This window comes from Sinocyclocheilus rhinocerous, unplaced genomic scaffold (assembly GCF_001515625.1).
Source record: "Sinocyclocheilus rhinocerous isolate Xijiao unplaced genomic scaffold, SAMN03320098_v1.1 scaffold839, whole genome shotgun sequence".
NCBI lineage: Eukaryota > Metazoa > Chordata > Actinopteri > Cypriniformes > Cyprinidae > Sinocyclocheilus > Sinocyclocheilus rhinocerous.
Window position 1 is genome coordinate 607801 of NW_015652287.1, and position 16360 is coordinate 624160.

The 16360-nt window shown below is 35.9% G+C and overlaps 1 pseudogene; it reads left to right on the plus strand.

The window, feature by feature from the left end:
• Positions 1-16360, plus strand: part of LOC107714405 (activating signal cointegrator 1 complex subunit 3-like) — a 226910-nt pseudogene that overhangs the window by 187137 nt on the left and 23413 nt on the right.

A 16360-nucleotide genomic window follows, 5' to 3' on the forward strand; every position in this document is an offset into this window, starting at 1 on the left:
CAATCCGTGATCAGCAGAGTTTACACGTCACGTTTTGGTAACGGTACGGTTCACTTGGAACCCCAACCGAGGTGGTACTAAAAAAAGTACCAGGTACCAGGTACTGTACCCAGTGGAAAACCCCCCAAAAGTGAACTGTACCAAGCCGTACCATGCAGTGGAAAAGTGCCATAAGATTCACCATAAAGACCATTCACGATTTTACCCTACGACAGTAGAATTCCTTTGCAATCCCAGAATTGTTTGTGTGCTCCAGACTTTAGTCTATGAGATTGTTTCACAGTGTGCCAGAAGAAAGTTTTACATCCAATAGTGCTCCTCAATAAGTTGCAGTTATGTCTGTAGCACAAGTGATGCAGGACAAAGTTATGTGCAGAAGTTAATGCTTTTAAAAATTAAGATACACTTTTAAAATGGAAGTTTGTTTATTGGCATCTATGGGTTCTATGAAGAATCTTTAACGTCTTTAAGAGCCTTTACTTTGGGAAACCAAAAATGGTTCCTCTGTGGCATTGCTGTGAAAACTTCTTTATTTTTTAAGAGTGTATGAGTGGGAGTAATAGTGTTGCTTGCTTTGCAAATGCCACTAATTCCATCATCACCTCACCACAGTGAGAGCATAGAAATGCATGGGACCAACAGGCCTTGTATAAGCAACCACAGTGGTCCCAATGTGATCACATCTGAAATAAACCTGAGGCTTCAGACTCAACTCAAATGTGTGTTTTATAATGAATTAGCCATGCGAATGTTCTTTTATAGATTACCATTTTAATTTGCTTCATTCCAGAGCTCTTGGATCTTCAGCATTGGGAACGTACATACGTTGCATACACTGTTTACGTATGTGATACTCTCCAAAAATGGCGCTATAGGGTGACGCGGAGGAGATGAATTGTTGAATAAAGTTGATATTTTTGTTTTCTTTGCGCACAACAAGTATTCTCGCAGCTTCGTAAAATTCTGTTTAAACCACTGTTGTCACATGGATTATTTTAACGATGTCCTTGCTACGTTTCTGAGCCTTGATCGTGGTAGTACCCTTGCTGTCTATGGGAGGGTCAGAGAGCTCTCGGAATTCATCAAAAATATCTTAATTTGTGTTCTGAAGATGAACAAAGGTCTTACAGGTTTGGAACGACATGAGGGTTATTAATGACAGAATCTTCATTTTTGGGTGAACTATCCCTTTAAAGAGTTCACGCTGCATGGCCTTATGTGGACATCATCTACTAATTTCAATTATGTGGATATCCTCTTGTATCTAACCCAATGCATGGAATAACACCCATGGAATATCCTTAAACATTTTTATTTTATTTTTTTTGAAGAATGGGCTTTACCTTTTCTGTTCTAGCTTAACAGTGCCACTGTGCACAAAGCAAGGTCTGTATAGAAATGGTGTACTATGTCTGGTGTAAGAGTTTGATTGGCCTTCACAAAGTCCAGAATTGAAATCCTTTTGAACACCTTTATTTATGCCAGGTCCCATTGCCTAACATCGCTGATGCTCTTCTGTCTGAATGGGAGCAGATTTCAGCAGCCACGTTCCAACATCACATGGTAAACTTTCCCAGAGGAGTGGAAGCCATTATACCGCATCAAAGGGTCAAACAAACCCACTGTTAATGCCCATGGTTTTGAAATTAAATCTTCAACAAGCACATGAGTCTAGAGTTCAGGTGTCCACATATGCTTGCCTGTGTAGTATAGCTGCTAGCAATGTATTAATGTCAAGGACCTTGACATAAATGAATTGGACAGCTTCAGTCCTTCTTGAAAACACAAGTCCTGAACCATGTGTAGTTGGATAACAGTGATAATGCCCCTTTACTCAGGAGTATCTGCATGCATTTACACACATGTATGGGCAGTTCTTGATTTAATAGACTGATTTAAGGGTCTCCCTTCATCCTTTAGCCTCCTTCAGGACTCTTCATCTTAAGGGATGAAATATAATTTTAAATATAATTCATCATACAAGGAGTACTGTTCTCCACAGGGCTGCATTAGTTTGATTATTTTGTCAAGACCTACATAAATGCTTATATACATATGAAATAAAACTAGGCTCACAATGCTTAATGTTAATGCTTGCAGTGAACTACTTTTTCTTAACTTTTATAACTTTTCATAACATGACAAACATTTGTCAAACTGGTGATCATTTAACAAATCTTAGTTACAATTTATAATAATAATAATAAAATAGTTTTTGTACATCAAAATATGCGCGAGTACTTAAGAAAAATCTTTTTTTTTCCTTAACAAAATATAGAAATTAAGTTCTTACTTTCAGGTTTGTGTTCCCTGAATTTGATGGCACGATGCAAATGTAAATTGATGTTCATTAACAAAAACGGTAACATTCGTAAAAACAGTAACAACCTCATATTAATAGGGTCAAATTTAAATATTCTGACTGTTGAGTTAGGACTCTACTTTTATTCAAATTAACCATTGGTTATCTATAGTATCACACAATTAGATCATGATGACCAAAGGTAAAACCATACATACTGTAACACCTCACTACCATGGTAAAATGTATGAATATACGATGGTATTTGTACGAAAAACAGTAGCCTAAATACATTTAGTATAAATACAAATGCACAAATGTTATAGCCTAATAACATCATTTACTTTAATACATTTAATACATGTAAAAATTACTAATATAATAAACTTCCATATGTATATCCCACATTTCTGCCACAGTACCATGGTGCAGTTAGCGTTACTACAGTAAATCCATGTAAAAGCCTTCTAACGGGATTGATCATGGCACCGTGTTTCTTGTGCTTGTCAGTGCTGTTGAGATCATCAGCGCTGTTTCATCTGGCTTTAAACGAAATCACAGAGACATTTGTGTTCTTCAGTGAATTCAGACGCTTCTTGCTGGATCTCCAAATGCTGGTCGTGTGATCGAGACCGATCAGAGTGTAAATGGATCTGCTTGCGCCGAGCTGATAATTGGTCCGTGTGGTGCCGTTTACGCAGTTTCGTGCTGCTTGTATCATGCGGAAAAATATATTGCGATAATTATCATTATTGTTTTACCGCCCAGCCCTTCTTATTCTGTTACTTCTTCCTTATTTGGTTTTATTACTATAAAGAGTCTCTATTGTACATAACACTATATAAATAAAGGTGACTTGACTTTATTTGAAAATGTGTAAATTTTCTTTGACTTCACAGGTGAGGACAGATTGTGTCCAGAACCAACTTTATCTCATCGCACACCTCAAAACAAGTGCGAATAGTGGGACTGTCCACCGCGCTGGCTAATGCACGGGATCTAGTCGACTGGCTAGGCATCGGACAGGTTAGAAACCCACCACAATTCGCAACCTGCATCTATTAGCTCATCTCAAATTCCACGTACATAACCTTTTAACACCACATCCCTATCTATTACATTTGAAAGACTTGATATTCAAATCGCTTTTGGAATCCGTCCATAGACTCTTATATATAGACAAATTAATATTTTCAGGATCAGTGCTCTTTCCTCTTCTCAGGTTTGATGTGATTTACATATGATTCACGGCAGTTCAAATCAAGCCCAAAAAATATCTTGGCCCTCAAATGCTATATTTAATGTTGAATGTAATTGATGGGTCTTGTTTCGGTGGAATCATGCTCTACTTGCACCCATAATGATTAGGGATGAAGTCAAATAACGATATTATCTGTAACACTGTACTAACGCTACCATCATTTTCATCCAGTTTCCATTACAGATAGCCGACCGAACGTTCTGTCGGTCATTCTGTGTATAAATGCGTATGAGCGCGCAAGGGTCTATAAATAAGCAGCACCCCTCTCCCAGCGTGTAGAAGCATGTTGGCGCTGTGGTCGCATCAGGACAGACTGCAGTGGTTATGTAAACCTAGTTTTACTATTGCTGAAATGTCACCCTGCTAGACAGACGGGGAAGGAAGGGCTGGGGCTCTCCATAAATCTGACGTGTGCTGTTTGGACTGAGGCGCGTCTCTAGCTGCCCAATCCATTATCCAGCCCTTTAAATATGTGCGCACACGCACCCAGGCCCGGGCCACTTGTGTGAGAGCGCAGTTGTGGGACAGGGGACAATGACAGGCTGTAATTACCCCCAGATGGGCCACTCTGTCAGGCACACAGCCAGCTGGGCACTCCATCGCTCGCTGTATTACTGTCTTTCTTTGCATCTTCTCACTTTCTGGGCCTGTTTGTCTTGCTCTGTTTTGTGGCCCCGTCCTTATTCATCTCTGTCTGTGTCTCTTTCAGGTGGGACTGTTTAATTTCCGGCCCTCTGTTCGCCTAGTGCCGTTGGAGGTTCACATCCAGGGCTTTCCGGGGCAGCATTATTGCCCTCGTATGGCCAGCATGAACAAACCAGTCTTCCAAGGTTGGCTACAAGAAGTAGTAACATGCGAATTCTGTAATCATGTATGCTTCATTTCAAGTGTTCTAAATTATACATTTGTGTGACCTAAATTTTATCATTTGTGCTACAATATATTTGAATATTCTCGAAAAGAATGGAAGAAATTGTGACGCTCAGTATGGTGGATAGTGATGGAAGTCCGCCTTAAAGGGATAGAAGAAATTTTGAAGAATGTGGGTAACAGTTGTTGGTCACCATTGACTTCCATAGTATGGCAAATAAATGCTATAGAAGTCAATGGAGCCAACAACTGTTACACATTCTTCAAAATATATGTGTGTGTGTGTGTGTGTGTGTGTGTGTGTGTGTTCAACAGAAGAAATAAATTCATACAGGTTGAGTACGAATGACTTGAGGTTGAGTAAATTGTAACAAAATTACAATTTGGGGGTGAACTATCCCTTTAAAGTTAACTATAAAATAGACTCTTTTTGCAGACTGTGATGACGCATTTCCACATTTTACCATAGTATTAACATCAAAAAAATAGCATGAAGCATTGTAACAGTCCTTTATATTTTCATTTTTGAAAAATGTAATTAACACATGTAAGACTAAACTTTGTGTTATATAGCCTTGCCATTAAATTTCAGAAAACTAGTTAAAGCTGCTGTGTGAGTTTTTATAATACAGTAATACAATGGCTGAGGAAGTGACATCAAATCGAATATTTAACTACCATAATCAAGCTCTTGATATTGTTTTCCTCTTTTTGAAAGTCATTAGAATGCACTATAATGCGTGTACAACTATGTGTTCTGCGTTACGCTAACTGAGACTTGTTATAGCACTTGCATATCATTGCTCTTTTGTTGATTTTGATTGCTTCTATTGTCCTCATTTGTAAGTCGCTTTGGATAAAAGCGTCTGCTAAATGACTAAATGTAATGTAAATGTAAATGTAATGCATTTGATCCTTTGCTATTGGATCAAATGAAAACATAAAATCGGGTTTGTTCTAGTTTCCATTAATCACTTAAGAAGTTTACCCAACTATGATGGTTTCTGTTTCTAAAAACCGCATAAATGTTAAAAGGATCCATACTCATACACTTTAGTTCTTGATCTGTTTATTGTTCATTTGTCATTATTGCTGATTTGAAATATGCTATTGGAACACAATCTTGGCAAACAGTTTTGGAGATTTTGGTCCTTCCCATTCAAGTACAGTAGATGGGAGCTGAAATTGTATTCATACGTGATAGATGCCCCAGGGATGTAACATTCATATGGTCTCCAGCTGAACTGACTTGCCTTAAAGCAACGCCAGACAAATTACAAATTATTCTTAGTAAAATTGTTACTTTGTTTTATCCTACTATATTGACTTTGTTGACGTTGTTGTTTTATTTATATCTTTCATTCATTTTGATCTGCTAAATTCATATTTCTTACAGTCTGTTTTTCCACTGTCCTGCAGCCATCCGCACGCATTCTCCTGCCAAACCGGTCGTCATATTTGTGTCATCGCACCGGCAGACGCGGCTCACGGCTCTGGACCTCATTGCGTTTCTGGCTACGGAAGACGACCCCAAACAGTGGCTCCACCAGGATGAGAGAGAGGTCAGAAGTCATCCTCAACAGTGTTGATACGTAACCATGTTAGTTCTTCAGTAAAATAGTAAATGCATTACTTTTTACATTTACAACAAAATATCAGTTGCTTTTTTTAAACAAGTAACGCATTTATTGACTGACGTCTCTCTTGTTCCCATGTTGAGAGAAATCGAGACGAGAGTAGGGTGCGCAGGCGTTGTGTATTTTAGCAGAAATGGGGTTGTCATTCTAGTTTTGCTTTTTTGCATTGCATTTGTTGTACACTTGCAAAATATAAAATAGATTGTGCAACAAAAAAAAGAAAAAAATAAGAAAGCAAACCCACCGTAATGGTCTGAAAGAGACAGATGAGGATAGAAAAAAGTAATGCAAAAGTAACCTAACACATTACTTTCTTAAAAGAGTAGCGTAATTAACATAAGAACTTCATAATTTTCACTGCAAGGTTATTGTTATTTTAATTTGCACCAAACAAATAACAACCAATATACCTTTTGTCAGGATCGTGTGTTTTCTGAAGATTGGAGTACATTGAAGTACAAGATGATCTTTCCTTGATTCAATAATCTAGGTTAATTTAAAATTGTTCATTCATGTTTGTTCATAATACATTAGCTAATGTTTGAATGTAAAAAACTAAATTATTTAGTATAGCTAATGTTAAAATGTACAGTGCAACCTTATTGTAAAGTGCTACCTAAAGTCTAAAACTATATTAATACATTGTGGTTGTGAAGCATTAAATTACTGCCACAGTTTGAAAAATGATAGTTCTGAGAAAACTGTATTGGATGCCTTTCATTTTTGTTCAGGCATGCAGACATTTCTGATAAATCTTGTTTGCAATTTGTAACAGTCTCGCATCGCTCAGCGTGTGAATAGGACTTACTCGATCACTGCCTCGGTTCTTTTCCATTGCTAAACACTGTTGGTTCTTTCTCTCTCTTCTGTCTTATATCCCCTCTTCCTCAATTGCACAATCTGAAGAAGCTCAGTATCTCTTCATCGGTGATTACAGTACGGCCCAGCGCAGATTCTGGTGCAAAAGCCTGTGTCATCTCTCATTAAATTCCTCTTTCCGTTCCACTGCATGCCTTCAGATCATTTCAAGATGTGAACAAACAGCTTGTTTCTGCTCGCCATCACAGATGTGTGCTAATAGTTTCAAAGCACTCGATTAGAGAGCCAGTCAGAAAAAAAGGAATGGTTTTCTCATCCCAATCACAAAGTAATCACATAAAAATTGCAGCCTTACGGAGGTGATAATTTCTTTAATAGTATACGCATGATACACACACATTCAAAGGGTACAGAGAGCGGAAATACATTATTAATGTGTTTGATTGAACACATACACACATTCATGTCAGCAAACTGCCTTTTAATGTTGAAGTGCAGAGGTCACCAATTAGCGAACCGCGGTTCAGATTTTGACCTAAGATTGGTTCCATTCGGACTGCAAAATGTTTATCATAAATATAAATATAGCAGTTTTTGTGTTCTCCCCACAGAGAAATCTGAAAAGGTGCATTTCACAATGTATTTACTTGTGAATCATCATACGAAACAGTGAATTAGTTCAATGAATCTAGTGCTTGTTGATTGAGAACAGCACTAATAAGCAATGTGCAATTTGTAAATATATATATATATATATATATGCATTTATTTGTAAATATATATGCACACACAATTTACAAATTGCACATTGCTTATTAGTGCTGTTCAATTCCAAAACGTTTGGAAATGATTCTAATGTTGGGTTTTGTAATTTACAGAGTCAATTTGATTTATGTTTTCAATTCTTATTTCTAAAAACAATAATTGTGTTCCTCTATAAATACTGGAACTGAGAAGAAAAAACAAATGTAAAGACATGTTTATGAAGACATAATTTCACATCTTAGCAAGTACTAAAAAATATACACGTTTTAATTAAACTGGTAGCGTCAAATAAAATAATAAACAGTTAGATAAAAAAAAAATCATTTTAAGCAAGGCAATACACATACTGTATATAACTTTAACTATGCAAATAATAGTCAAGTTACTACAGCGCTATTGCTAGAAATTCAGACAGTGTTTTATGATAATATGATAAAAACATAAATATATTGTGTAATATGTTTGTCATTAGTTTACCAAACTAACAAGTTTCGATATGGATTGTCTGCCTTTTAGAATTCCGGATCCAAACCTGTTTTTGCATTCCATTGTGCTGAAGTTAAACTTTTACAAATGTCTCTCAGAGCTTTTACGATTTAAATAGTCTCTCTACGAGAAGAGAGTCCCTGGAGTGGAATCAATTTCAACCTTTGGATTTGACTTTCAATTGAATGAAATAATAGGTTTATGTAGAATTGATTCTATAGTGGATTTTGTATGTGACAATATATGACAACTCCCTCAGTATGATTCTTAAAGGGATAGTTCACCCAAAAATTACAATTTGTATAAAACATATATTTGGTTTGACTGTTTGAATTGTGTTGAGCAGCAGGCGTTTATGAGGCAGATACTGATGTTAGTGATCTATTTTTCTGTTACACAGACTGTGTGTAAAGGCATGCAGCCCCATAAAGCATGTCTTTTATGAGCCTACCCTGTTAAAGACCCAATAAAAGACATCACACATGTAACGTGCAGAGAATAGGGAAGGGTGCCTTTTAATACTTTTATATCTGTGTAGGACAAAAAAATTATACTCAAGTCTGGTTTAAAAGAGTTCACCCAACTAAGATTCTGTCATAATTTAGGCTATTTGCTTTCATTATTATTATTCATTACTTTTTACAAGTCACAAACATACAACTGTCAAAAGTTTGAGGTCATTTATTTATTTATTTATTAATGAATTTATGAATTTTATACTTTTATTTAGCAATGATCCATTAAGTTCATCACAAGTGACAGTAAAGCCTGTCATTTTCGTCATTAATATTCCAAAATAACAGTTGTGCTTTCTATTCATTAAAGAGTTTTGAAAAAAGGGATCATGGTTTTTACACAAGTATTAAGCATTTCAACATTCTTAAGGCTTGTGCACACCGGGACGATTATCGTTTATACGTTTAACGCCTCGTGACTAAACAAAGGACGCCAATGTGAGTTTTTTTTTTTAATGCTTTATTAATTTAATGCCACAAGAACATGAGGTAATACATATTCACATTATCAAATTAACATTATTAGCTGCCAGAGAAAAAAAAGAAAAAAAGGAAGAAAATTACATAAAGTTCAATGCTTTCAGAGCATTACATGTTTTCAGTGCTTTTTTGTTTTTTGTTTGTTCTAAGAGATTTACATATAATTTAAAGTCATTTATAAAATGTGCAAAATTTGGTTTACATTGAGCCCACTTCTTCTTATGTATATGGAATTTTCCTAACAAAATAAACAAATGTATAATATGTTGTTCTTTACAATTCAAATTTTCGTTTTCTGTATGAAAAAGTACATCAAATATACAAATTTCTATCATACACTCAATTGTTCTGTTAATATAGAATTCCAAATCCTTCCAAAATAATCTCGAGTAAATACAATGAAAAAAAAGATGCAAAATAGTTTATTTTTCTTGACCACAAAATTCACAGGTATACGAAATATTAAGCTTAAATCTTTCCAAAACATGCTTAGCAGGATAAATTCGATGAAGTATTTGAGGACGCAGTTCGAAGTTCCCATGAAAGGGAATGACTGTTCTGCAGCACAGGAATACATTACATTTTAAAATATATTCAAATAGAAAAACGCTATTTTAATAATAATAATAATATTTCACAGTATTACTGGTTTTACTTTATTTTTGACCAAATAAATAGCAACGTCTTTCAAGAACATTTCTTACGGACTTACATCTTACATTTTCACAAAAAGATATTTTTAAGAACTTAAAAAAAAAATAACAATGTCTTAAGATGACGGAATATATATTTATACTATTTTCATAGTGCTTTTTAAAGATTTCTTTCTTTATTTAGTTTTATTTAATTATTTATTTTATGGTACTGATATTTTGTGGAAAAAAGCATAGTTAAGATTCTTCAAAATGTCTCTTTTTGTGTTCCATTGAAGGGGGAAAAAAACTGCATACAGGTTTGAAACAACATGAGAGACAGGGTTTTTATTTTTAGATGGCCTGTTCCTCGGCTGTAGGCCTGCAGTAGTGAGGTTCACGCGCGTGAGCTCCAGTGATATACGGGGCGTCCCGCTGTTTCACTGCACTGAAGCATGTAACGGCCTGAAACCCTGCTGTTTGAGTGACAGCCGGCTGCCGTTAGCTGTCCATCTCACATCTAACAGCACTTCCCTCCATTTGTTTCCACTGTTGCCCGTCCTAACATTTCCATCTCTTTTGTTTCTGTTTTTTCTTTTCTTTTTCTTTTTTATGAGGAAAGTGCATATTGCCTGCCAGGGTTTCTAATGTCTGTGTGTCTTGTTAGATGAACGATATCATCTGCACTATAAGAGAGTCAAACCTGAAGCTGACCCTGGCGTATGGGATCGGGATGCATCACGCGGGACTTCACGAGCGAGACAGGAAGACTGTGGAGGAGCTCTTTGTCAACTGTAAGATCCAGGTGAGACCTGCTGTTAGGTGATGTGTGATTCACCAGCAGATCAACCTTTTCCACGCTGATCCCCAAAGCGTTTTGGAATAAATTGAATATATGAACTAGGTTTGGGCAAATAGCTGTCAGCTGAGAGATTATAAAAGAATCATAAATATACTCTTGGAGAAGCTTCGTTGCCATTTTTGAGTGATGAGAGATGAATTGATTTATTCAAATCAAATCCAAACGAAACGCTCTCCTTAATGCAGCTTGCCGTTCTCGTGGGTTTATGTCTTCTGTGGCCTGGCTGTAAAATCATAAATGTTTATGTTGATATAATGCAAATGTGATATTTCATACATCAATATGATAGCAGTGCAAAAGCATTTAGCATGTGAAGCAGATCTGAAGTTCAGTTAACACAGGCACTCCAAGGATATTTTTTAAAGAAGTCCCTTATGCTCAGCAAGACTGCATTTATTTGATTAAAAATACAGTGAAATATTATTATAATTTAAAATAGCAGTTTTCTATTTGAATACATTGTAAAATGCTATTTAGTTATGTGATAGCATAAGTGAATTTTCAGCATCATTACCCCAGTCTTCAGTGTCACATGATGCTTCAGAAATCATTCGAATATGCTGATTCGCTGCTCAAGAAACATTCAAAAAACAGCATTAATTTGAAATAGAAGAATTTTGTGTTATGGCAAAAGGGTCCCATTCAAATTAAAATTCAGTTTGATCAAATTAAAGGCAACAAAACGTATCTTAAGTGGTCTTAATTATCAAAAGGCTTAATTATTTTAAGAGGTATAAGAGGTGTACAGTTGAAGACAAAATTATTAGCCCCCTATAAAAACTGATTTTTTTTTCAACACAGCATTTCTGAACATAATAGTTTATTTAGGAAGCTTGTAATGTTTGTAATACAAATAGAAACAAAATTATAACCAAGAATAAAAAGATTTTTTTTTCAACACAGCATTTCTGAACATAATAGTTTATTTAGGAAGCTTGGAATGTTTGTAATACAAATAGAAACAAAATTATAACCAAGAATAAAAAAAGTCTACAGGCCAAAATTATTAGCCCTCTGATGTTAATAGTCAATGGTGTATCCCTTTTGCTTGATAACAGCCTTTAGTTGTTTGTTGTAGTTCTCAACAAGTTTCAGGCATGTCTCCTGAGGAGTTGCAGCCCATTCCTCCTTAGCAAATCTCTCAAGCTCCTCCAGATATGTTGGTCTCCTGGACTCTGGTCTTCAGTGAGCCCCACAGATTTTCTATTGGATTCAATTCTGGGCTTTGTGCAGGCCAGTCAAGGACAGCCCCCTATAAAAACTGATTTTTTTTTCAACACAGCATTTCTGAACATAATAGTTTATTTAGGAAGCTTGGAATGTTTGTAATACAAATAGAAACAAAATTATAACCAAGAATAAAAAAAGTCTACAGGCCAAAATTATTAGCCCTCTGATGTTAATAGTCAATGGTGTATCCCTTTTGCTTGATAACAGCCTTTAGTTGTTTGTTGTAGCTCTCAACAAGTTTCAGGTATGTCTCCTGAGGAGGCGCAGCTCATTCTTCCTTGGCAAATCTCTCAAGCTCCTCCAGATATGTTGGTCTCCTGGACTCTGGTCTTCAGTGAGCCCCACAGATTTTCTATTGGATTCAATTCTGGGCTTTGTATAGGCCAGTCAAGGACGTTCACTTTGCTCATTTGGAGGTAGTTCTACACCAGAAATGAGCTATGCTTTGAGTCGCTATCATGCTGGAAGACAAAACGTCAACCCAAACCATCTTTTGTTGCAGGTTGTCTTTCAAAATCTTCTCGTAGTCTTTCATTTTCATGATTCCTTCGACCCTGACGAGATTCCCAGTTCTAAACGCACTGAAACATCCCCACAGCATTACACTCCCACTGCCATGTTTCACTCTGGAGGCGGTGTTCTTTGGGTTGAGCACCTGTCTCTTCTTACTCCAAACATAGGCGACATCTCTGTGGCCAAAGAGCTTTACTTTTGTCTCAGCTGACCAAAGGACACGTTTCTAGTATACATAGTTTTTCTCCAGGTTGTCCTTCAAACTTCAGTCTAGCTTGGAAGTGTCTCTTCTTCAGAAGAGGAGTTTTTTTTTTGGTCAGCAACCTCACAGTCCATTCCTGTCCGGGCCTCTAGTGTCCATCTGCGGTGAGATATCAATCCCAGACTTGACTAAATCATTCACTAGTGTCTTGGCAGTTGTTCTTGGCTCTTTAGAAACCTCTCTCAATAGTTTTCTTTACAAAGTTTTTGAAATCTTTCGCTTCCTGCCTCTGTTCTCCACTGTGTGGGTCTCTTCAAACTTCTTGATAATACTTCTCACGGCTGTTCTTGACACATGAAACCACTTTGATAAACGTGTATATGCTTCTCCTCCTTTGTGAGCATTAACAATTCTTTTTCTCAAGTCTAAACTCTTTTTTTTTGTTTTTGTCTTTGCCATGATGACAGTACATATTATTTTACTAGTTGTTTTGAAAGATACTAATCCTCAGTTTACAGTGTAATTTAAAGGCTTAGACGATTAATTAGGTTAATTAGGCAATTTAGGTTAGTTAGGCAAGTCATTGAACAACAGTGGTTTGTTCCGTAGCCAATCAAACAGATCATCAAGAGGGCTAATAATATTGACCTTAGCAATTTATTTTTACATTTTTTAAATAATTATTTTATTCCAGGCTAATTGAAATAAATAAGGCTTTCTCCAGTTGAAAAATATAATAAGAAATTCTGTGTTAAAATTCCCTTGCTCTGTTAAACATCACTTGGGAAATATCTGAAAACGAACTGAAATGTCATAGGGGGGCTAATAATTTTGTCTTCAACTGTATGTATAAGATGTGTGATATGAATGGACAAAACATTCTTAGTTCAGACTGGCTAGAACAATAAAAAATTTTATAAATAATATTTGCTCTTTTGTGTCTTGTAGATCTTCAATGACCCTATTTATGGTCACATTGAGCTGCACCCTCTGCTGGTGCAAATGATTGACACTCCTCAGTTTCAGAGACTCCGTCACCTCAAACAACTGGGAACAAAATATCTTATTTACCCTGGTGCCACTCACACTCGCTTCGCACACTCAATCGGGTAATTCTTGATCTCACAGGTTTGATTTGATCTGACATCTAAAGGTTTTAAATAAAGCAATACATGACCTGAAATTATGTTATTTCATCTCATTATATCTTTTGGTTTTTCTCAAAGAAAAAAAAGAATCACTGAATTTTACTTGTAAATGTAAATTTTACTCCTTAGTTATTCAATTTATTGTGAAGCAATTTTAAGGATAATTGTAATATAAAAATAGCTAAAAAAGAGAGGGGAAAAAAACACAGGATATATGTATCACTTGCTAAATTTATATCTATTTATTGCGATAACGATATCAATGACGATAATTTAGGGAATCCTGTTTCTTTAGAGAAAAGTATTATCTTTCCTATTTTTACCCAAAATAGGGTGTTGTGAGCAGTACACACATCATGTAATGACTGTTTAATTAATACTGAAAGCCGGAGGGCGTCCTTGCGCAGAAACTCCACATAGGCATAGTAGAAGTAACGCTCCAGGAAATCCCTAATATGGACAAAGGTATCCAGTGATCGCTGTAGCTGAATAAAACGCAGATAAAGGCATTTTAACTCAGGAAACCTGAAGACAATAACATGCGATTGCACAAAATATATGGTAGCTGCCTTATTCTGTGATACGAAACCACGTCTGGTCAGAAAAATATGTTATTTCAAACACTCGACTATGTTATGAAGTTAGCGGGAAAAAGCATGTCAATAAATAATATCTTTGTTGGACAACAGGTTTGTAAAAGACTCATACACATGTAAAACGGTATGGCTACTGTAGTACATTTAGTGGGCTCAGACCGTTTTTTTGTCGCACTACTGTAAAACAGCTATAACCCTACAAACAAAATAGGGTGAAGTAACATTGAAAACACCCTACATATTCCTTTGACTTCTCTCTAAGGTGTTAATTGCAACTAGCACACTAACATGGGGTGTCAACTTCCCTGCTCACCTGGTGATCGTGAAGGGCACAGAATACTATGACGGAAAGACTCGCCGCTACGTGGATTACCCCATAACAGGTAACATCTGTTTTTACGTTTGTGTGTGTGTGTTTTCGCTGACTGTCCAATGTCATTGATCTCCATCATTTCCATTCCAGATGTTCTTCAGATGATGGGTCGAGCAGGACGACCGCAGTTAGATGATCAGGGCAAGGCTGTTATCCTTGTGCACGACATCAAGAAGGACTTCTATAAGAAGTTCTTGTACGAGCCGTTCCCTGTGGAGTCTAGGTGTGTATAAAGCCATAAATCTCCCTGTTTCATGTTAGTACTGTAAATGACTGTGTGATAATGACAGAAGTGGTGTCTTTCCTGTGTTTCTGCAGTCTTCTGAGCGTGCTCTCCGACCACTTGAATGCAGAAATCGCAGCAGGCGAAATCACCTCAAAACAAGACGCCATGGATTACATCACCTGGACGTACTTCTTCCGCAGGCTGGTCATGAACCCCAGGTGCTGCACATTAGCATAGCTCACAACACGTTCACTGTCTCAAGATCCTAGTTTTGAGTCCCATCAGTGACGTCATATGGCTAGGATCCTTAGCAGTGGTCAGCTAATACATAGAAAGCAAGATGGCCAATGTGATGCTGAGATTAGAGATAGGCCACGTCCCATTTGGCACACATGGTGTTCATGAAGATATTTTATGCTCACTGCTGTCTGCCAATAATCAAGCTGACTTGGTCGGTTATCAGAAGTTTGAGTATTAATTTAAAAGTCTAGAGACTGCATTAGGTGTCATAAACTAACAATAGACAAAATTTACTTTTACTGGTCTAGGTCAGTATTAAATTGTGCATATGTGACCCTGGACCACAAAACCAGTCATAAGGGTCAATTTTTTGAAATTGAGATGTATACATCATAAATAAATGATAAATAAGCTTTCCATTGATGTATGGTTTGTTAGGATAGGACAATATTTGGCTGAGATACAACTATTTGAAAATCTGGAATCTGAGGGTGCAAAAAAAATAATTTAAAAAAATCGCCTTTAAAGTTGTCCAAATGAAGTTCTTAGCAATGCATATTACTAATCAAAAATTAAGTTTTAATATATTTACAGTAGGAAATTTACAAAATATCTATCCTAATGATGTTTGGCATAAAAGAAAAATCAATAATTTTGACTCATACAATGTTTTTTTAACTGTTGCTACAAATATACCCCAGCGACTTAAGACTGGTTTTGTGGTCCAGGGTCACATATACCAAAACTCTTAAAAGTACAGTATATAAATGTCATAATTCACCGCTTTTGTAACCATGCTTTTTTTTTTTCTACAGTTATCTAGATTAAAGATAATATACAATCATTATGTTTTATCATTGTTGTCACTTACAAGTACTCTGGTAGATTATGTATTTAAAATTTTATAAACAGTAGTATTTTTTATTTTTTTTTAGAAATTAACATGAACTTAGTTTAAAGGCTTTTTTTAAAAGGTCCCAACAGGAAAAGTTTTAGAATTTGTCAAATATCTAATTAAAATATCGTATATAGATTTTTCTTAGTCGTTTTATTACTTTTGCCATAAAAACAGCTTTCAATGTTAAAATGACAAAAAAATAAATAAAATCCTAGATGTTGTAATTATGCATTAACCGCTGTTAACAAATTGATCTGTATTGTAAAGTGTTTTTTTAATATATATTAGAAATGTAGTTTATAGAG